Genomic DNA, 23,280 nt, shown 5'->3' with positions numbered 1-23,280 from the left:
TTTCAAGTTTCAAGTTGAAACTTGAAACTTGAAGCCTCACCCAGGAGTCACTTGGCAGCTGTCCATGGGGACTCAGCTCTGCCCCTCGCTGACGTCACTGCCAGGCATGCCCTAGCAGATTTTCAAAGGAAGCCCCCTCCTGGGTTAGCTCCTCATATCTGGGCTCCCTCCTTTGTTTAGTGGCTTAGGCATACCCATTACTGGCACACTGTGACAGCCGGTTGATTGAAGCAGAGCATTTTGTCCCACCCCTTTCCTCTTCAAGAGCTGAGTGAAGCACTGATAATTGCTCCCTTTGTGTGCAGATGCCTTTGTTTTTGCCGCTGGCGAGAAATGAATTTAGCAAAGCAGGATTACAAAAGGCTTGGGTTTCTGATCCTCAAATCAAATCAAATTCGGTATTTGTAAAGCGCAAACTAATCACCCCTAAGGGTCTCAAGGCACTGGGGGCCGTCTGGGAGATTAAGTAACGTTTGCAATTTGTTCATACATTAAGAAGTTACATTTACTATGTGTGTAGAAATGTGCACACATTTGTAACCCTGTGCACTATTAAGTTGACATACATTTTTGAGCCTCGAAAACTGTTTCAGTATGAACTCACTTTTAAAGTCTATCATGTAATTCATATTTAACTTTCAATGTAGCGTGTAGAAGTTAATAATTTCTATTTCTACTGTATGTGTGTACAAAGCCTTATTAGCTAGAAAAGAAGTTTTTTTTTTAGTTAGATAACAAGATATGATAAGATGAATCTTGGCAAGAAGAAACATGGTAACGAGCAAAGAGGTGAGTTCTCATGGAGAAGGAGAAGAATAGCCAAGGATGAATGAAGTGGCAACTTATCGATGGGGAAAGGTGGTGCCAATAACCAACTTGTGCTGGAATTGTGGAAAGTTAGTGGAGATGAACATGTGACTTACCTTGAGGGCAACAAATGTATTAGCTGTAACGTAGTGAGGGTCAGAGGGACATTCTAGAATTTCATCCTGTACAGACCTCTGCTTCTGCTTCGAGTGGCTTCAAGCTACTTGACCCTTCTTTGGAGTTCTTCTATTGAAGTCTCTGACCACTGACATCTTTCAAATTTTCATTCGTATTCAATGCTTCTTAGTCTAGGGTTGACCCTTTTAAGGCAGTGTAGGGAGAATATCTTGTGCATGCTTACCTTTGAGAATCACTTGATGCAATGTAATGTCCAATTATTTTTCCTGATTACTTGCATCATTATTGAACTATTATTCTGCTTTTTGTTATATAGGGTTAATCTCTTTAGGAGGGTTAGACTCATTTTGTTTGTTTGGTATTTATATATAATAGGCTGATATCACTCAACCTCAGCATTGTTTCTAAATTTATAATTACAGTTTACTAATCACAGATTTAGTTGTTGAGTGGATTATTATGTGACCAAATTCGGCTACATGGTATTGAAATCCACTTGTGACTGTTTCCTTCCTCTTACCTCTAAAACAGCTAGGAAGACCATCTGGTTGAGTCCAAATGTTTAAGTGGGCCCCAGCTGTTTCAGGAGCAACATTATAATCTATTTAATCAAGCACAACAGATTTTTGTACAACTGTATTCTGAACTCACATATTTGAAAGTGTTTTCATGCACATTAATGAACAAAAAGAGTTTTGGTGAAACAAAATATTTGCCTAGATTACACAATTTCGACACGGAAGTGGCAATTCAGTTTTTTATGTCACTTTGTACATATCAGCCAGCAAATGGACATCTATTTGTCTTTTCTTATGTTAAGGCTTTGTTTTTACCTTCTGTATTTTTCTGCATTTTTTTATTTAACGTGAACTCAACACAAAGGGATTGGAGTGCTTTGCCTGTTAAATGTTAGTTGCAATACACAAGTTCACATTCATTGTTTAGAGGCAGGGGAATATTAAGGGCCAGATGTAGGAAGGCTATTACCGGTCGGTAACGGCCAAAATGAACGGATTTCGGCCATTACCGACTGGTAATAGGCTTTTCTGATGTAGGGGCCGAAATTCAGGATTCGGTAATTTACCGAATCGGTAATTTAAGGAATAGATAAATTACCGATTTCTTAAATACCGATTCGGTAAATTACTGAATTCCTAATGTAGGGAGCACTTAAATGCTTATCCCATGGTAGGATTCGTTATTTACCACCAACTGCAAGTTGGTGGTAAATAACGAAAAAACAACAAAAAGCTATTTTATGCAAATTGCTTCAGTGCCATGCTGCAGAAATACATGCCCTTAGGGCAATTACCGATTTTTACAGATTTGGTAAAATTTACCGAAAAATTACCTACATACTATTTACCTATTCTTAAATACCGAATCAGTAAAATTTGGTATTTAAGAATAGGCAAATAGTATTAACCTACATCTGGCCCCTAAGTGATTTGCCCGGAAACACAGCATAGCAAGGTTTTCTATTCAATAAACTTGCTGAATGTTGGATTTCCGAATGAAGCTGTGGAGACCACATTGGTGTATTCTTGCAAGGAGTATCAAGATCTTCTGAGCCGGCGGCAGTACCCAGTGACTTAAAGGATTGGTTTGGTGGTATTCAGCAAGTTATAACAAATAGACAACCTTGCTAGGCGGGAGGCCGTTGTCAATTTTTAATCAGGCAGCTTAGCTCAAGATCCACAAGTTCATTGTCCCGAGGAGACCCTGAACATGAAAGGGTCGAAATGCATCAACACAATTTAACTAGGGAACTAAGGCTTGATAAAAATTGGAGGGAGGCCTGAACATAACAAGCATTGGCAAAGCCAATAGGTTTTGCATATGCGAGGTCTATTGACTTTGCAATTTGTTTTTAGCTATGTTGCAGAAGGCTGAACGTAAAGAAAAACAGCTTTATGACACAGCCAGCATTGACTGCATTATAGTGTTTTTTAATTACTTGCTTCTATGCTGCACCGAAGCCAGAACAGCTGTATAAATTTATACTATACCGACGCTGTAGAGCTACAGTCTGGTGGCCGCAAGCCCACTGCTGACCTTTGCATGCGGCCCCCTGTTCAATAAACGGGCAACCATTTATTTACAAGTTAATTAACCTGAAAGAAAGCAAGTAACTAGGGTGTCCTGCACAGTTTATGCTTGGGCCACCTTCATTTTTAAAGACATTCTACTAAAAATGTGTACAAATATGAAAACTTCTCTTCAAAAATTCCAAAAATGTGTTTTACACATGCAGAACTGTTTCATCTTAGTAGCAGTAGTACATCAGACTAAATTTCTGCAGGTATTTCTTGAGAAATAGTTTTTAAATATGAATTGTGAAAAATTCATGTTTCCTGTCCCTTAGGACCTATTGTTTTTTCTTTACTCAATGGAAATCACTTTAGGCACTTGCAGAATTATTCACGGGCTTCTATGAAATGTCCCATGCACTGTTTTATCATAAGAGATTTACCTCTTTGCTACAGAATGGGATTTAAAGCTTCCATGTGCTTCTCTTTTTGTAGTAAGATAAATCTTTCCAAAAAACCAGAGCTCTTCTGCTGTGGCTCCAGTGCTGCTATAGATTGTTCCATTAACCTCCACTAGGCAGTGGAGGTATATGTTTCAGAGGTACGGAGCACCACAAGTACATTTGCCTCTGAGTCCAGAAAGCGACTTCTGTTTTCTGAGACTACCCAACAGTGTCTTGTTACCCAATATCCATCATGTTAATTGGAAAGCACAAAATAGAAGTGTAACACAGAGACCTGATTACTTTTCTACGTGTAATCTGCTCCTAATACTTTTTCAAAGAATATCAAACTGACGGGCCTCATGGATTCATCTTTACAAGATATATTTAAAATACAAATATCTCCGCATAGCATGTTCAATGCACACATCTTTCTTCAGCAAGGCAAATTCATTGATGAAATATATACCATAACGGTTTAATAATTATTTTGTGAAATCACATTTTAAAATACATAGAATGAAATGCATTAACACTCATGTACAGCATATATACCTGTTGCTGGATATAAAAGTAGAAGATAATACTCGATGTACAACTTGTTTATAGACCAATATTTACTGGTATCTCACTGAGTTCACTGACATCATCAAACTGCCTCACATGTTGCCAGATGCTTCTAGTCTCTTTTTTGTCTCCAATCTGAATCTGATCTAGATCCTTCTGCTCTACACTTTGCTTTCCTCTGTCTTTTTGCCTTTGTCTTACACATTTCAAGTCTTTTTGCTGCTTTTCTGTCTCCAACATGCCTCTGGACTGTACCTATCTAGTCACTTTGTTTCTCCTTTTTCTCCAGGTGGTACATTATTTACTCCTTTTTTTTGATAATCAATTTTATTAATTTCAGAACATATAAACAGGTCAGCAATGACACGGAGGACCACAAATGTATTGCATCCATACAAATAAGGTATCTCCCAAACACCTCCCTGGCATTGCAAGTCAATAGGGCGGTTTAGCCACTCAGTCAAAGTTTCCAACAGTGCCCAGCCATTTGCCCCATACCCTACGTTATTTCTTAGGGCATCTACGTGCCACGTACAGGGCCCTTTCTTGGGTCGCGCACCAGTCCACTCCCTTATGCCACCTCTCCAGGGTCGGTGGGTCAGGGCATTTCCATGCCGCCGCTATATCGTGCTTGGCAACAATCATGGCCGGGTTGAAAAAAATCTTGTTGTTTCTGGTACTGTCTAACCCATCTGTGATCCCTAATATTGAGTGTCTTGGATCGTGAGGAACCTCCCATCCAAGGACGTCTGTGAGCTCCTCCTCAATGGCCCCCCAGAAACTGTCTGGTTTAGGACAGGACCAGATCTCATGGAAGAAATCCCCTGGGAGCAAGCCACACCTTGAGCAAGACGCATCGGGTCGCAAGCCCACGCAATGGAGGCACAGTGGAGTGAGGTAGGCAGCGTGTAAAAAGTATAGTTGAACTAGCATAAGTTTGGCGGAGGCCCTGATTGTCTTGGGTGACATAAGGGCATCCCGCCAATCTGCCTCGTCTAAGGGGCCCACCCATTGTATCCATTGATCCCTCAGCTTGTCCAGGGGGGTGGGGTTATTGTTAACTAGGGTACGGTAGATGCGGGAGATGCCTCCCCTACCCAGATCCCTCAACATAGTTTGGGCCTCGGTGGGGCTGTATTCCAGAAGCCGGGTGTCAGTGGCGATGTGTGTCCGGAGAGCATGCCTTAGCTGTAGGTACTTATAAAATTGGGAGGAGTGCAGGGAGTAGCGGGTTTGCATTTCTTGGAAGGAGAGCAATCAATCAATCAATCATATCATTTGTAAAGCGCACTACTCACCCGTGAGGGTCTTAAGGTGCTGGGGTGGGGAATGCTGCTACTGCTCGAAAAGCCAGGTCTTGAGGAGTTTTCTGAAGGTCAGCAGGTCTTGGGTCTGCCGTAGGTGGATGGGGAGGGTGTTCCAGGTCTTTGCGGCGAGGTGGGAGAACGATCTGCCACCTGAAGTAGGTCTTCGGAAGCGGGGGACTGTAGCGAGGGCGGCGGAGCGGAGCTGGTGGGTGGGGGTGTAGAAGCTGTTAAGGTACGTTGGTCCGGTGTTGTGGAGTGCCTTGTGTGCATGGCTGAGGAGCTTGAAGGTTATCCTCTTGTTGACCGGAAGCCAGTGCAGGTCTCTCAGGTGGGGTGCGATGTGGCTGTGGCGAGGGATGTCGAGAATCAGGCGTGCAGAGGCGTTCTGGATGCGCTGGAGCCGTCTCATGAGTTTGGCCGAGGCTCCTGCGTAGAGGGCGTTTCCATAGTCCAACCTACTGCTGACAAGGGCCTGGGTGACTGTTCTTCTCGTTTCAGTGGGGATCCACTTGTAGATCCTACGGACCATGTGGAGGGTGTTGAAGCAGGAGGAGGAGACGGCATTGGCCTGTTTAGTCATGGAGAGGGTGGAGTCGAGGATGACCCCTAGGTTGTGTGTGTGGTCGGTGGGTGTTGGAGCAGTTCCCAAAACGGTCGGCCACCAGGAGTCGTCCCAGGCCGAAGGGTTGGATCCAAGGATGAGGACCTCCGTCTTGTCCAAGTTCAGCTTCAGTCGGCTGTTCCTCATCCATTCAGCAACGGCCTTCATTCCTTCGTGAAGGTTGGTTTTGGCGGTGTGGGGGTCCTTGGTGAGGGAGAGTATCAGCTGGGTGTCATCGGCATAGGAGAGAATGTTGAGGTCATGCCGATGGGCGACGTGGGTGAGCGATGCCATGTAGATGTTAAACAGAGTTGGGCTGAGGGATGAGCCCTGGGGTACACCACAGATGATCTTGGTGGCTTTGGAGCGGAAGGGGGGAAGGCGGACGCTCTGTGTTCTACCAGAGAGGAAGGAGGTGGTCCAGTCCAGGGCCTTCTCTTGGATCCCAGCGTTGTGGAGGCGTGTTCATAGTGTGTGGGTTTCTTGAGTAAGGCGTTGATCTTGGCGTGCTTCCAGCTCTCTGGGAAGGTTGCTGTAACGAAGGAGGTATTGATGACTTTCCGGAGATGGGGTGCGATGGATATGCTAGCTTTGTTGAAGATGTGGTGTGGGCATGGATCTGACAGAGATCCGGAGTGGATGGTGTTCATGATTTTGATGGTGTCATCGTCGTTGATGTTGGTCCAGTAGAGCAGACGGTTGGTGCGGATGGTGGTCGAGGGGGCGGAGGTCTCAGTGGTTGTCGTGGCGGTCGTGGCGTTGAAACTGTCGTGGATGTCTGTGATCTTGCGGTGAAAGAAGGTGGCCAGTGAGTTGCACAGGTCTTGCGAGGGTGGGACGTCGTTGGTGTTGGAGCTGGCGTTGGAGAGTTTCTTCATGATGTTGAAGAGCTCTTTGCTGTTGTACGCGTTGTTGTCTAGGCGGTCTTTGAAGGAGGCCGTTTTAGCGGATCTGATGAGGTGATGATGTCTGCGGGTGGCATTCTTGTGGGCGGCGTGGGTGTCCGGTGTTCGTTCACGGAGCCAGATCTTCTCCAGCTTTCGGCAGGTTTGCTTGGAGGCCCGGAGGTCTTTAGTGAATCGGCTAGCTTTCTTGTTGGTATGATTGTCGGAGGGTTTCTTGATCGAGGGTGTTGGTGCAGTCGTTGATCCACTGTCTGAGGTTGCGGGTGGCGGGGTCGGGGTCGGTATGGTCGGTGGGTGGGCTGTGGGTGAGGGTGGTGGTTAGCTGGTCTTCGGTGACTTTGCTCCAGCAGCGGTGAGGTATCTGTTGGGTGCAGTGGTGCATGGTGGGTTTCTTGAAGGTGAAGTGGATGCAGCGGTGGACGGTCCAGTGGAGTTCGGTGGTATGGTTGAAGGAGACATGGGTGCTTGCATAGAAGATGGGGTCAAGCGTGTGACCGGCGGAGTGGGTGGGTGTTGTGACGAGTTGTCTGAGTCCGAGGTTGGCTAGGTTGTTCATCAGGGTGGTGGAGTTGGTGTCGTCATTGTTCTCGAGGTGGAAGTTCAGGTCCCCGAGGAGGATGTAGTCCGTGGAGGCGAGGGCGTGTGTGCTGACGAAGTCGGTGATGGAGTCGCTGAACTGTGGTCGGGGTCTGTAGATGAGTGCAGTGCAGGTGTTCGATGGTGCTGAGGGTGTCGTCGGTTTTGGGCATATGACCGCTCACCCAAACTTCTCCAAGCTGTGTGATGCCTATCAGGTCCCAGGCTCCAAATCCCCGCAGACCACTCGTTTCCCGAAGCCAGGTCCCGTGCCACAGGGGTGTGCATTGTGTCAGTTTACCCGACCATCAAGTGTGATGTAATGAGACACGCCAAGCCAACAGGTCAGACCGAGTTACGTCAGGTATTTGCGATGAGAGAGTTCCCCATACATCATGGTTTGAATCCTGGGAAGGCTCAGTACACTTAACTCTAGCCGGTAGGCTGGGTCAGACCATCCCCCATTAAACCAATCATGGATCACTAGGAGACGTGTTGCTAGGAAATATAAATACAAGAGTATCAACCCCATACCCCCATCGAAGGATGGAACCCGGCACACAGACAGGGCCTAACGCCCCCCCCCCTCCCCCCACAGGAATTTAATCAGTAGCCTATCTAGTTCCCTAAACCAGGACATGAGAAACAGAAGGGAGTATTTTGAAGGACATAAAGAAATCTGGGAAGGATCATCATTTTAAATAAAGTGACCTTACCTAGGGGGTTAGGGGTAGTGAATTCCACTTCTGAAGGTCTTCTTTGTCCTTTGCGACCAGTGGAGTGACATTGAAAGACCAGCACAAATCCGGGAGCAGGGTGATCAATATCCCCAGGTTATTTAAAGGAGATGCGCCGAATCGGTATATTAGACTGCTAGTCGTAGCAGTCTCTTGATAAGTGGAGCGGGACCAGCACCAATTTCCCTGGGTTCAACCTAAGCCCTGAGACTTGCCCAAAGACCTGTAAAATATGGAGGCATTGTGGACCAGAGGTGGCGGGGTCGGCCAGGAAGATCAGAGTATAGCGTGATTTTCTACGACTCAGTATTCGGCCACTCCCATCCTCGAATGCACTCATCCGCCCCCACCAAAGACCCCAAGGGCTCCATCGCTAGAGCGAACAGTAGGGGAGAAAGACGGACAGTCCTGCCATGTACCCCTCAAAATGGGAAAGGCCTTGGATAGTACGCCGTTGACCAAAACACACGCGCGTGGCTGCACATAGAGGACCCGGACTAGGGCCAAGAACCAGGGACCGAACCCCATCTCAACCAACACGTCGTGTAGATAAGCCCAGTCCACCGAATCAAAAGCTTTTTCAAAATCTACAAGAAGAAGAGCTAAATAAGGGGTAAGTAGGTGTTGGTGGGCCAAAGCCAGCTGCTCTCTCAGAAGACAGTGTCGGGTCGCACGTTTGGGCATGAAGCCACATTGATCGGGTGGGTTTGGGCATGAAGCCGCATTGGTCGGGGTGGACTAATATGGATAGATAAGGCTTCAGGCGCTTGGCCAAGATAGTGGCGTATAATTTGACCTCTGTATTGAGGAGGGATATGGGACGTAGTCTGCACATGAGCGGGAGGGAGACTGGGATTTCGGGATAACAACAATAGTGGCAATGTCCGTCTCTAACGGGAAGGAGCCCTTCTCAATGGCTTCTCAGAATAGATCATCCAGGTGGGGCAGAAGAGTGTTGCGGTACAACTCATAGTACTCTTGGGGGAGACCGTCCGGTCCTGGTGTCTTGCCCGATGAGTTCTTTCATGGATATGGGTCAGTCCAGGTCTCGTTGGGCGGCTGTCTTCAACAAAGGGAAGAAGTATGTTGCCCCTCGCAAGAAGAGCACAGAGCAGTAGATCAGGGGTTTGTGCCGGATATAATTGCCGGTAGTAAGTTGCGAATGTGTGGGCCATTGCCAATGGGGCGCTGTGTAACAGTCCCTGTTCGTCCGCAACCTCTGAAATTATACAATTCGCCTTTGGGTAAGTGGCCAGTCTGTGCAGAATCGTACCATTTTTGTTTTCCCACCCATACACCCTCACCACTGAGGATCTCCACGGGAGCTTGGCCGCATCCATGGACAGCTGTCTGATCTCGGCCCAGAGGTGGTAGAGTTGCCGGCTTTGGGCGGCGTCCTCGGACTGTGAGAGTGACTGCTCCAAGCGAAGTGCCTGCGCTTCTCTTGAAGTAATGTCACGCAGCTGCTCCAATCTCTGCTTCTTGAGCTGCCCCTTAGCAATGCCTCTTATGGTCGCTTTCCTGGCCTCCCACAGGGTACACAGGGCGGACACTGAGCCCACGTTGGTGAGAAAGTAGAGCTCGAGCTCCTTCCCGACTGCCTTCTTAAAGTCTTTGTCTTGGAGGAACCATGCATTCATTCTCCAAGTTTGGCGGGCCGAGGGGTGGGGGCACCTGTACACAGGAGCACTGGATAGTGGTCTGAAATTCCTCTGGGTAAGATGTGGGTATCAACAATCACTGAGCAATCCGCTGCTGGGACTAAGATTGCGTCTATGCGTGCTTGTGTGTGGTGGCCTGCAAAGGTGTGAGTGAAGTGTCTGGTACGCGAGTGCCATGTGTGCCATACATGGATGAGGCCGAAGCATTCGGACCAGGTCCGTAGGTGTTTCGCTTGCGCCTCGCCGGAAGCCGAGTGAAGACCCGTTGTGTCCATGGCCGGGAAGGAGACTGCATTAAAATGTCCACCAACGACAGAAATGCCTAGAGAGAACGTGGTCAGTAGGGCCGCGGTTTGTGCTATGGTGGGAGCAAGCATCTGTCGTGTTTATATCTAGGACCCTAATTCAATATTCCCGATTTATGCCCTTGTGAGGTTATAATCAATAATATCCTGATAAAGGCATAAGAATCAGATCCATATTCAGTAATAGCCCATGCAGTCCGAAGCACAGCACGGCTAAACCCATCGACTCCTAGAAAGCACAACACGTTCTTTAAACAAACCAAGCCTCCAGCAGCCCGGGAAATCCCCCCTGCTTTTGTTTTGATTTGAACAACAACTCCTGAAGTCCAGCAAGAACTGTTAGTTCTTAGGGGCACATGCATCAACAGAAATTGCATTCGCAAACAGTGCGAATCGCTAAAATTTGCCGTTTGCGAATGCAATTTCTGTTTTTGGAATGCATCATTTTTTTTCATAATTAGGAATCGCAATTGGCTTTGCGATTCCTTATTTTTTCGGAAACAGGATTGCGAGTTTACCTAAATTTGCAAAAGTAAGGATTCCTTAAAAAATTTGCGAAAAGCGGAATGCATGAAAATTCACTATTTGCGATTTTCATAGAAATCGCTATTAAGAATTCCTAAATTTAGAAGAAGTGTGAGCAGGTGTTATTTTTTTTTCTAAAACAGAAACATGTGCAATTGATTTGGCAACTACAAAAGGGGTTTCACAGACCCTCAGGAACTCTTCCAGGATGGCAGCAGTGATTGTGCTGGCACGTAGGTGGGGTTTGAGAGCAGCAGGGAGGAGGAGAAGAATACTTAATGAAAGAATATTTAGATTGCGAATCACTTTGTTTGGGCAGACACAGGCAGACATATATGATAAGTATAGGCTTAATGCAGACTCAATTTTAGATCTGATAGCAGAATTAGACCCCATATTGCAGAGGCAAGCAGCTAGGACTCAAGCCATACCCACCCATGTACAGGCGTTATGTTGTCTTCATCTTCTAGCCTCTGGCTCCTTTCAAGGTGTCATTGCTGTTGCTGGGGGGGTTTCACAGAGTGCTTTTTCTAGAATTTTTAGAGACTTTCTTAATGCAATGCTACATAGAATAAACCATCACATAAAGTTCCCTACAACTCAGCAGCAGGAGTTGCTGCAGACAAAATTAGACTTCTACAACATGGCACATTTCCCACATGTAATAGGATGTGTAGATGGAACTCACGTTCCCATTTGTCCCCCTTCTGCTAATGCATATATTTTCAGAAATAGGAAAAATTATCATTCCTTAAATATTCAAACAATCTGCAATGCAAAAGGAATCATCACTGACTTAGTTGCCAGTTATCCAGGGAGTGTTCATGACTCCTACATTTTTAAAAATAGTGCCATCCATTCTCGCCTGCTTGCTGGAGAATTTGGAGATGGATATTTACTAGGTAAATGTAATTATTCAATGTGAAATGTATTTAAATGTCATGCTCTTGCATGTAATTGATACTCATTTCCAACTTGTATTTTAAAACTTAGGAGATAGTGCATATGGTGTGAGGTCATACATACTCACACCTTACCTGACTCCAACAACCCACAAAGAACAGCAATACAACCATGCCCATATCTCAACCCGCAGTATCTTAGAGAGGACTTTTGGTGTCATGAAGTCTAGGTTCCGCATACTGCATAAGACTGGTGGAGCATTGAAATACCGTCGGGATGTCTGCTGCAAAATAGTTGCAACATGTGCTATCCTGCACAACATAGCTACTAGGAGAGGCCTTGAACTTGATATGGAGGATATGCTACCAAATATTGACAACCAACCTCAACAACCCCGTCCAAGATTACATGGACCTGACACAGCAGAAGGGAGGAGAAGAAGGGCAGAAATCACTCAACACTATTTTTGACAAAAGGTGAGTTTAATGTAATGTGTATAACATTTATTTAAAATTTGGCAAAATACTGCTTGTAATTTGAAGACAAAAATAAAGTGAAAACAAACTTCAATCAGTCAAGGTCTAATTTGCAGAATTAGATGAAATCATGACAATAGTTGCAAATTAATAATGAAAATCATTTCTTCCTTCCATGCAAACCTAAAGCTTTGGTTTTGACATTCTCAGAATTTTTTGGTTTTCCTGTACTCATGTCTTGACCTCTTGCACTACGGCGTTCTGGCAAATCTTTAGGTTTAATTTTGTCATTGCTTACATCATAATCAATGTTTGGACCCCCTTCATCAGATTTATTAAGGTTTTCTTCAGGCTGCATCTCAGTAGCAGCACTTCTCATAGACAGCATACCTTCACAGAGTACCCCACAACATCGACGAATGTCCTTTTGAATGGAAATTGTATGTTTCATTAGTCGTGCATTGCTGGTAGTAACTCTGTTTAATGCCCTGGCATATGTGTGCATGCTCATCATTGACCTCACGTGTCTATTGCAATTTGCAATCTTCTGGCCTTCCATTCCATGACAAATGTTCTCCAATGCACTTGCTATGAGGTCAAAATTGTCACATGAGGCCTTGTGTGCACCTTCAATCACTTTTGTTAGTGTAGTAACATTTTTGTTCATTGCAGTAATATTTTCACTGATATCACTGAGTTTCCCCTTCATAATTCTCATATACTTCCCTTGCAGACGCTACACTTTCAATAATTTTAATTCTACAACACTTGCAAGGGTGTTATCGTCTATGGAGTCACTTTGATTTGATGACCTTGGCCTTCTTCTGAAGAATTTTTGAAGTCTTTTGCGCCGACTTGACTGTTTATTAGTATTGTCAGTGATTGCAGCAATTTTCTTTTCAACTTCAAGGACATTATTTTTTTCCTCAGTGTCTGAATTCAGAAGCTGACACACTCTCTTTCTAACTTGCAATGTGTGCACAGGTGTTGAAGATGTTTCTGACTTTGGATCAAATGTGTTCTGCAAATCCATGTTGGTTTCTTCAGAAACATTTATTTCTGTTTCCTTATCAACATCTACAAATTATAAAGTGCATTCAGTATATGTATGATTTGAACTAACATGTTTTAATGTGCACTAAAATGCACATTTGTTTACCAATAAAATTGCTAACTGCAAGCATTTTAAGTATTCCTTATGTGATGTTTAATTTCTTAATTGTAAATATGAAATTTTAAGAACCTTTTAAAAATCATGTTGAAAAGCCTACATATCCCATGATGCACTGCTTCCTTCAATAAAATGCCCTTTAAACTGCCATAAGCCAAAGCAAAGTGTCCTATTCTTAAAGGGGTTTGAACATGAGCTTTACTACTATGTGTCATTACATCTTGCAAACCAATCAAATGAAAATTAAAATGTATCAAATTTACAATATACACATACCTTGTGAAGTGCCAGCATGCTCAGAGGTGTCTGTCTGAATCACTCCAATCACTGCTTCAGTCACAAGGGTCCCCTCAACCAAATCCTCAAGGGGGGTAGTTGGTGTGTCCTTGGGAGTGCCTCCAACAGTTTTCTTTGCACTTTTGATCCTTGTCGCAATCCTTTCTTTTGCGCGAGAGCGTAAGTCATACCACCTTTTTTGCAGGTTGGTGAAATCTCGTTGGGCAACCCCCACAGCATTTACCTTGTCTTGAATGGCCAGCCAATGTTTTCTTTTGACTGCTTCTGGGACCTTCAAAGACAATTTTCCAAAAAGCTCTTCCTGCCTCATAGAGACCTCCTCTATTAATATCTGCAACTCCTGCTCACTGAACTTCATCTTCCTTTTTGTAGCATGAAGGTCTTGACTTCCAATTTCTGAATCCATTTCTCCCTCTGCAGCTCTCAAAAAACAGTCCTCCTGGTGCAGCAAACAAAGTTGTAGTGACCAACTGCCACTCTCTAGTTCAAACTAGGTCTCAGGTGCATTCAATTAGTGTGTAGGCTTCCTGGGTGTGTCCTCAATCCAATGCATCAAAATGCGAATTCGCAATTTTGCGATTTTTTTGCGAATTAGCAACATGCAAATTCGCTAAAAAATCGCAATTTATTTGCGAATTCGCAAGAAATTGCGATTTTTAGCGATTCCTTAAGTCAACTCAAAAAAATGATGCATCCCGTTTTACGATTCGCAAGTTGCAATTCCTTAAAAATCGCAATTTACGAATCGCAAAACGGAACAATGATGCATGTGCCCCTTAGTGACGTCTTATGTCCAACCTTACGTCAAACCTGGCACCTTCCAGGTATAAAATACCAACAGTTGCCTTAAGCAAGCACACGGTGGTTTGGAGCAGAGCGGCCATCTACTTGCCCGAGAGCCCAGCTGATGCGAGAAGCCCACGGAAGCCGCCCCTCCTGTTTGACGCACTGAGAGAGACGCTGTCTTTTTCTCCAGCCGAGAAAATCCAGCTCTGGTGTGTCCAGCCTTCCCTTGCGGGTTGCTGGAATATCGAGTCCTGAGGAAAGAGATACCAGACCTCCCACATTCTATTACCAAGGTACGGAGCTGACTAAACCCTTAAGAGAATTCTTGATGCAGATTCTTGGCAAAACTATCTTAACCAACTTAACTTGACCTGATACTTACTTATCCCCTCCCACGTATTAGGCTTAGGTCAGGTACACTGGGGTAGGCTTCGTTAGAAGCACCAGTTGAGTACGTTAGTCAATGTATTTGTGTATGTATATATTTTATCAATTTTAAAGTGTCATATGGCTAAGAAACCATATCAATGCTTTTACAGTATTATTTCATAATACTACTTTTACTGTACGCACTTTACTTTACTTTAAGTATTGCAATTGTGGCAATTCATTTCTCTTGCATGAGGAAGAAGACTGCTCAATAAATAACACCTTTTATTGAAAAACGCCCGTCTCTCTATTTCTCTGCATTCTGGTGAAACTAAGTATGCACTGCTGACTGAGTGAAATAGCTGTCTATTGTTTTCACACGACTCTAGAGATACACTCTTATTCTGAGGGAGCAAAGTTGTCATGTTTATGCGGTTGTCGGAAACTGAATCCCTTCTTGTCTGAGCCAGGAAAGTTCATCCCTCCCTATTCATTCGAGAAAGTTTCCAGTGACCTCTGAGCTAGCTGGCACAAACCTAATTAAGTTTAACATAGTCAGTAGAGACCTAGATGACCTCAGTCCTACGTCTAAACTGCTGTTTATGTTATTCCAATGCGCAGAGCCTATTGGGAAAATAGGAACTACACTACATGGCGCCCAACGTTTGGTAAGGCGATAATCTAACGCAAGACAATAGAGTAACTCAGTCGTGCTTTTTCACACAGAACCCTTTCTCCGTATAACTCCAATAGACGTCTGGAGTGGGTGAAAGGTTAATATCCGCCGGAACTTAGTAGGATGAGAATCCTATGTATTAGTTTTTGGTTTGATCAACGTTGAAGGATACAGTGTTCCAAAATATTGTGCACCTAATCTTTGTTTCCTTGAAACTTGATCTGCAAAAGAAAACTTTCAGTCAGTTAAATGGCAGAAAGTGACGAAGAGAGGGAGCAAGCTAGACTAGCAGCTCGACTCTTAGAGGAAGACACAAGTATCCAAGAAACTGACCCGGATGCAATAATCATTCCAATCAATATAAGAAGAACTATAACTCTAAAACTTATAGAAAATGGACTGACAGCACGAGGTGGTACAGTCATATTCGTGGTAGAGGCACATGAATATCGGCAGACAGAGGTATTCTATTCATGGATACATTTTCCAGCAGCACACGCTGTGACAAAAGACTTCCACTATTACAAAATAGAGGAACCTCCGGATGAATACACTCCTTTCGAGGAGGTTGAAATCCCACTAAATTACCAAGAGCACCTGCTCTGGTTTAATGGCACCCTAAAACATAATAATCACATCACCAGGCTCGGTCCACTAGGTAGACCAGAAGCAACGGGGCCGGTCCTATGCAACTATGCAACACACCCAGACTACGAAATAATGTCAAGCGAAGAACTCCTAGTTAAACTAAAATAATTAACAAAGGCATGTAGAGAATTAGTTCAAGTGGCAAGGGATGATATAAAAAACATCCAGAAATTGAAGGAAACAGATATAGCAGAGCAACCATTTGAATTTGCCAGAATCACAGAAAAATCCTATGAAGAGCTAGGAAGAGATAGTTTGTGTGGGAAACCGGTAAAACCCCAACTAACTGAAAATCCTGAAAAAACATTTATTAAAAATAATCTAAAAACTCCAAAAAAAAGTTGGGATGGTAATAGACAAACCACTCCCAGGGAAAAACATTTCCAGTCCAGAGGAAGGTCTCCTCAGCGGAGAGAGAAGTCTCCCCAAAGGGAACCCTCTGAAAAAAGATATAACCTTAGAGATAGGGATAAAATAAGAAAACCTGACAGATATCAAGATGTTGATACACGTCCCTCTCGATCCTTCTCACTCAATCTTTTTCGATCTTCCTCACAGAAATCGGAAAGAAGAGGACGGTCAGAACACGGAGAAGAGCACGTCAAGTCCAAAGACAGGGAACCTGCTCATCAAAGTAAAAAATTACAATTTCCCAGAAAGAAGGTAGCAAGTATTAAAATTAAACATGCAGAGAATTCTGAGGACACAACTGAAAAACGGAGAGTGGGCACAGACAATGCTTCCCACGAAGCTCGGGTCCTGCAATGAGACAACGCCGGACAGAGCGGAGCCTCCTTTTTCCTGAGCTGGGTTCCAGGAGAGGTGAGGTACACTCCCTGAACTATTCAGATGTAAGAGACACCATTTGGTACAGAGGAACACGATTTTGGACTATTTATGTATATCCTTTACAGATTGTCGTTACGTTCACTTTATGTATGCAGTAGCTAATGCTTAGAACTCTGGCCCTGAAGAAAGCCATGGGATCTTGTCCCTACCGGCTGAAACATGTTGGCCTTGTAAATGCAGTTATATGTTTAGACTGCTTCCTCTGCATTGTTCTTGTTTGTTTGAGGGAAAGGACAAATTACATTAGAGTTTTTCGCCTATTGATCCTTTTACCCCTTGTTTTTAACTCACACATCTTTTGATTTTTGCACTGCACTCTATCCCATCTTTATCTTTTGTTCATGGGTACCTTAGCGATTGATGGTGCGACCCAATTGAGTAAGGGCGATGGATGGGTCTCATTGATCAAGAGACATACCACCCCATTTTTGGATGACCAAATGAGAACACTTGATTTACATACCTATTTGATGGGAATCCAACACATCTCTGTACGGGTCTTACCAACAATCTCAGTAGGTCCTTCGACAGGTTTGTCCTGGCACACATTCTGATATAAAGACTTATATAGCTCTATTAGCGCCTAACTCACTTATGTAGGAGTTTTGCAGCAGCTCGGAGTACTTGAAGCTCCGTTATAGACCCCCGGTTCTTTTGTTGTTAGGATTACAGTTAGGGGGATACAAACTGGGCAGGTCTTTAAATTTCCCTCAGACCCTTCTTCAATTGTTTGTGTTTTACAGACAATGCTAGACAGAGCAGCAGAAGTGAGCATAGCTCGCAAGATTCTGATGAATCTTCTGGAGACAGTGGACACGAATGAGTACATTCAGGTGGAAACTGCAGACACACGAGTTAGTGTGCCCCATAAACTATATGAAATAACATTACATATAGAGGGAGATAAAACTAGGAAAATAAAAGGTCTCTTTTGGGAAAAACTTTCAAAAGGCTATGACATTCTGTTAGCTGAGAAAGACTGGCCACCAGAGTTTGTCAGGGAGTGCCCTCATGGCGAAGAAATGATTATGCCTGCCTTCTCGAATCATATCCCGATTCATAAAAAATACACATGGGCAAGAAAATGGGCAGTAGCCCAAGCTCCTGCTTTATACAAAAATCATGTAGGATGGGATGAGGATTCACCTCACCACAAAATCCAGTTAAAAAATCAGCCCACTGCACAAAGGCAATACCCAGTTAAACAAGAAGCTAAAAAGAAAGTCAGGGAGATCTTAGATCAACTGGAATATCAAGGGGTGATCGAAACATGCACCTCTCAAATGAACAATCCTTTGTTTCCTGTCTCCAAGCCAGACGATTCATATTGTCTAGTTTTGGACTACAGACACCTTAACTCCTGTTGTAAAACATTTGCAGTACAAAACTCACATAGTGCAGCACTTATGAATAACATTGTGCGCAAAAAATATAAAACAACATTAGATATCTCTAATGGATTCTTCTGTCAAAACATTGCACCTGAAAGCAGGTTTTTGACCGCTTTCTCAATAATTGGATCGCAAAAACAATTTTGCCGACTCCCACAGGGATTCAAGAATAGCCCAGGATTATTCTCAGCAAGCGTAACAGAGTTACTACAAATATATGATGATGAAGCAATATCATATGTCGATGACATCTATCTCACAGATGATGACCTGGAGACTCACTTAAAGAGGGTGAACACCATAATACTTGGGCTCGCGTCAGAGGGTTACAAATTCAACTTTAAAAAGTCACGAATTGCCCATTTAACTGTCCTATTCTTAGGATACAAATTATCAAGTGAAGGCAAAAGCCTGTCAGACAATTTCTTAGAGAAATGTGCTGTACTCCAAGCACCAAAAACGCTGAAGAATTTACAATCACTATTAGGTTTCCTGAATTTCGGAAGAACATACATTCTAAATTATGCTGAGAGGGTTAAACCTCTCTATGAATTAATAAAACCAGATTTCAAACAAATCAATTGGACTCAGAAACACACAGAGATTTTGATATCATTGCAAACAGACATGTTAGCTAAAACAAAATTACAAACTCGCGAAAACATACGCAATCTTGTAATCCGAGTCATCCCAGGAAGATACGGATTCAAATACCTAACCTCTAATGAGGGAGAAACAGTACCTATAGCTTACAAATCACATTTGTACACTGAAGCTGAAATAAAATTCAGTTCTACAGAAAAAATTCTGTCTGCTGTTCAAACTACTGTAGCAAAAGAAAGAGCCCTAGCCCAAGGCAGAAGAATAGCTGTTTTTTCATCAGAACCAGCCCTTGAGGCGTTGACAAGTCCTCGTAATCTGGTTAAAGGGGTATTAGATCTAAAATGGATAGAATGGGAAAATTCATTTGCTACAGAAGACGTGAAATACTATTTTGACCCAAACTGAAAAAACTAGATGATCTAGTATATGAACGAGAATATCCTCTGCCAGCTGAAATTCTGCCTCTAGAACAATATACCTGCGTAATCTATATGGACAGATTTGCACAACACTACGATGTAGAAAAGAAATCCTACGATGCAGCGTGCGCGATTGTTAAAGGTCACTGGCGCTCTGGTAAATTCAAACCAATGATTACCAAAACTGAATCACTCAGGAAATGTTCGGCTCAGCGAGCTGAAATAAGAACTTTAAAGAAGGCGCTTGAAAATGCAGATCGCGAATTCCCCACACTAATAGTGTGCGATTCGTATTTCTCATACAACAGTGACATGCAGACATGGATCAAAAACGGTTACAAAGATGACACAGGTGCCACAATCAAGCATAAAACGCTTTGGGAACAAGTAGTTCTTTTAAAGAAAGAACTACGAAAGACTCACGTGATACACGCACTGAGTCATCAACGTGATGGCGTTCACGTTGCAGGGAATTCATTGGCTAACACAGCCACAGCGGAAGCGGTTCAACAGGCTCCTGTAGCTACGGAAAAGCGTTCAGAAAAACAAATAGATGGAGAAACCATGTTGGCAGTAAAAGCCTCATTAAAAGGCGATTATGCAGTATTACCTCTCAACTATCCACTCAGTAACACATACATAATTGATGCAAACTCCGTTCCGTTTGCTCGAATCCCTGGAGTGGGGGATAGAGTAATTCCAAACACGAAGCAGAGAATCTTCTTACTACAGGAAGCACATATGGGGTTGGATCTGAGGCACCAAGAGATCCTGAAATCTCTGATGGAACTACAATCGGAGTACTGATGGCCGGGAATGAGCGTAGATATCTACTATTTTGCTAAAAACAGCAAGGACTGCAACAGAGATCGCAGTTATGAACCGGACCAGCCTGTGGCCAGATACCACTATTAGGTAGCATAAGGCTATCTATAGCGCAGAAACCCAGTTGGAGAAATGCGTCCCATGATTAATAAAAGACTTAAAACACTTAAAAATGTGGCCCCAGCACTCGACTGACACCAGAACTGTTATAAAAGATTTGCGAGTCTTTATCGGCACATACGCAATTGGCATGCTACATTCTGATCAGGGTCCTGCGTTTAGCTCTCGAGCTTACAAAGAGGCCATGAACAGCATGGGCATCGCATTGCGGTACTCTTCTCCCTTCCATCCTGAGGGAAATGCGGTTGTGGAAAGAAAAAACCGGGACATAAAGCAATCTATAAAGGCAAGGGTATTAGGTTCGGGTGATGGGTGGGTCAAACATTTAACAAGTGTCCAACGTAGTCTTAATAATCTGCCAAGAAACTCTCTAAAAGGTCTCACTCCATACGAACTATTGTTCTGAACTAGAATGCTTATTCAGGATCTTGATAGTCACACTTCAGTGGTAAAAGATAAATCCTTTGATATCGTTTGGCTGTTTTACAGGATTTAAATGAAACAAGAAAAAACCTGAGTAACATAAAGTTGAAACTACAGCCGACAGCCACTGAAGAAAAACCACCTGTCCCAGCAAAACCTGTCTGGATTCCAAAGATTGGGGATCTGGTCAGAGAGAAGATCGCGGTAAAGAAGGAATTTGGGCCTTCTTAAAGAAAAGCAGTACCTGTGTAAGCTATCAGCGGAACAAGATCAGTTGTACTACCGCCCCTTGCTGGTAAAAGGGAGAACAGGGTTGTATCCATCGACCTGGTAAAACCACAATCATGTGGCCAATAATAAGTAGTAGGCCAAGTGAACTCCCAAGAAATTGCAGAATACTGAAATTTGCTACAATCCAAGAGGCTCATACTGAGAGACTAATCACATTTGATAAACCTGCAGTGAATAAAAAAGGACTATGCAATAATGCCATGGAACTAGTGCCTCTTGAAACCCAAATAGTAACAGTTCATCAAGAAACACCAGTCTACAATGATGTAGCTTCAGACTATGCTAATGAAACAAAGAAAAATGCAAAAACAAATGAAAATAGGGAAATAATTGACAGAACTGCATCTGGTTACTTCATCAATTTCGACGACTTCTCTGAAGATCCAAGCGAGAATCAAGAAACGCCTCCAACAAAAACTCTCAAAGACAAGTTAAATGAACTTTCTCACCAACCAAAAGAAACATATCTGATTTCACCATGGATTGAATTTTTGATTGTGTTAGGGGTACTTACTCTCCTGCTTTGGCTCATCATGATCCTCTGTTTGGGAAAATTCATTGATGGAAAATATAGTACAATGGACACAGCAAGTCAGAACATCAACTTGGTCCTAAAGCCTCACACATCCTCCCACTTCGAGAAAAGAGAACTGTCATCTGTGAACATCTCAGCCAAACTAATACCCGGTGGGGTAGCATGGGACAGAACTGATTATGACATTTTTGGCCCGGTTGAGCTCTTGAAGTATCTACATCAGTTCAAGGTTTCATTAAGTAACTTTGTGACACCAAGTACATTCTCAGATGATTAGGACTTTGAAAACATTAATAATATGTTGTCAGATTTAGTAATGTCAGCTAAATTTACAGAACATGATTACTTACAGGGTTCATCAATTTATGAAGATCTATACTGCTACAGCCATTATGGTGATCACTATTTGCATAAAACTGCTCAGCCTAGAAATGTTTTATCTTATAACCAGTGGGAACACTGTCCAACTCCACCAAAAGGCAGTTCAAAAACATTTTATGAGATATTCCAGTACTTCTCAGGGTTTAATAACAGTGATCCAGAAACGTTTTACTTTAAAATGTTAAGTAGGACAAGAATGAAAACAATGTTGACAAATACTAAACTGATTTATTCTGAAAAATGTTATGATAAAATGTCTACATTTGGTTTCGAATTTTGGAAAAACACTATTGAAACAAAAACGATCTGGGGTTCCAAAGATTGGCAAGTACAAGGCCTAGAAGCATTATTTAGGGCCTGCATGATACCAGAACAAATTATATTCTTGAATGATACAATTCAACAAACTATTTGTCTTGGTCTAGCTAAGATAAAATAGTGACAGCCCTGCAGATGTGGAGATAGACGTATCCCATATTTTACACCAAAACAGAACACATCCTGATTGGAAAAAGTGGCTGATCTGGCCAACAGACACGAATAACTGTCAAGATAGATTCCTGAACAAAACACAGGGGTTAGAAAAGACCAGACCAGACCCTAAATACTCCCAGAGACAACATCCAGGGATAGTTACAACATACAGTGTAGGGAAACTTTGCCTTGAGTGGCTAGAGAAATCCACACTGGCTGAAATTAAGCAACACTTGACTTTACTTAAAGACGGTGCTGACTTGCGTGATTTCATAATGGGACCACGCAAACAGAGTCAAAAATGTTTCAAAGTGGCCGGTATATACGCTGCGTACAACGAGGCATGGAAAGTAATGCAAATTGAAACAGCAGAAAAAATACGAGAATTGATCATATAAATTTGGAAAAATCACTTTCTGTTGTGGACAATGGGTTAACGACTCTGTCCTCCAGAATATATTCTCTGGACAGCATTGTATCATCTGCTTTTGATATATTAGAGCAGGACTTACTAATGTTACAACATGGTCAGTCTCAATTACGTTCTGTTGTACAGCTTGGTTGGACGTTGCAAAATCTGCGTTCAGGCTACGTACCATGGCGTTTAATCAACACAACCTCATTATTCGGCATCTTTAACCTTACTGATAAACAGATCAGTTTGGCACAAAAAGGAGCAGACTACACGATTCTGAGCATTGAAAAACTCGAGAGATTACCATTGAGAACGTCAGAGAGACCTGTCATTCAATGGATAATGCATGGAATGATTACAATTCCGATAACAACTTTCCAGTTCAAATACTGTCAAGAGTATATACCTGCAGGCCAGTATGAAAGGTTGGGTAAAGAATACATCAAATCAACCTGGGATTTACCCTATACACACAGATGTTATAGTGAAGGCAACAAGGTGGTATTTCTTAGTGGTAAAAATTGTAAAAAATCACTAAGCCGTACACTTCTGTGTCACGGTATTAATTTGCATGGAGCCTGCGAAGGGTCTTCAAATAACCTTTCATGTCACATGCATGGCTCGCC

This window comes from Lissotriton vulgaris, chromosome 1_1, assembly GCF_964263255.1.
Source record: "Lissotriton vulgaris chromosome 1_1, aLisVul1.2, whole genome shotgun sequence".
NCBI classification, from domain to species: Eukaryota; Metazoa; Chordata; class Amphibia; order Caudata; family Salamandridae; genus Lissotriton; species Lissotriton vulgaris.
This window is presented reverse-complemented; position numbering follows the sequence as displayed.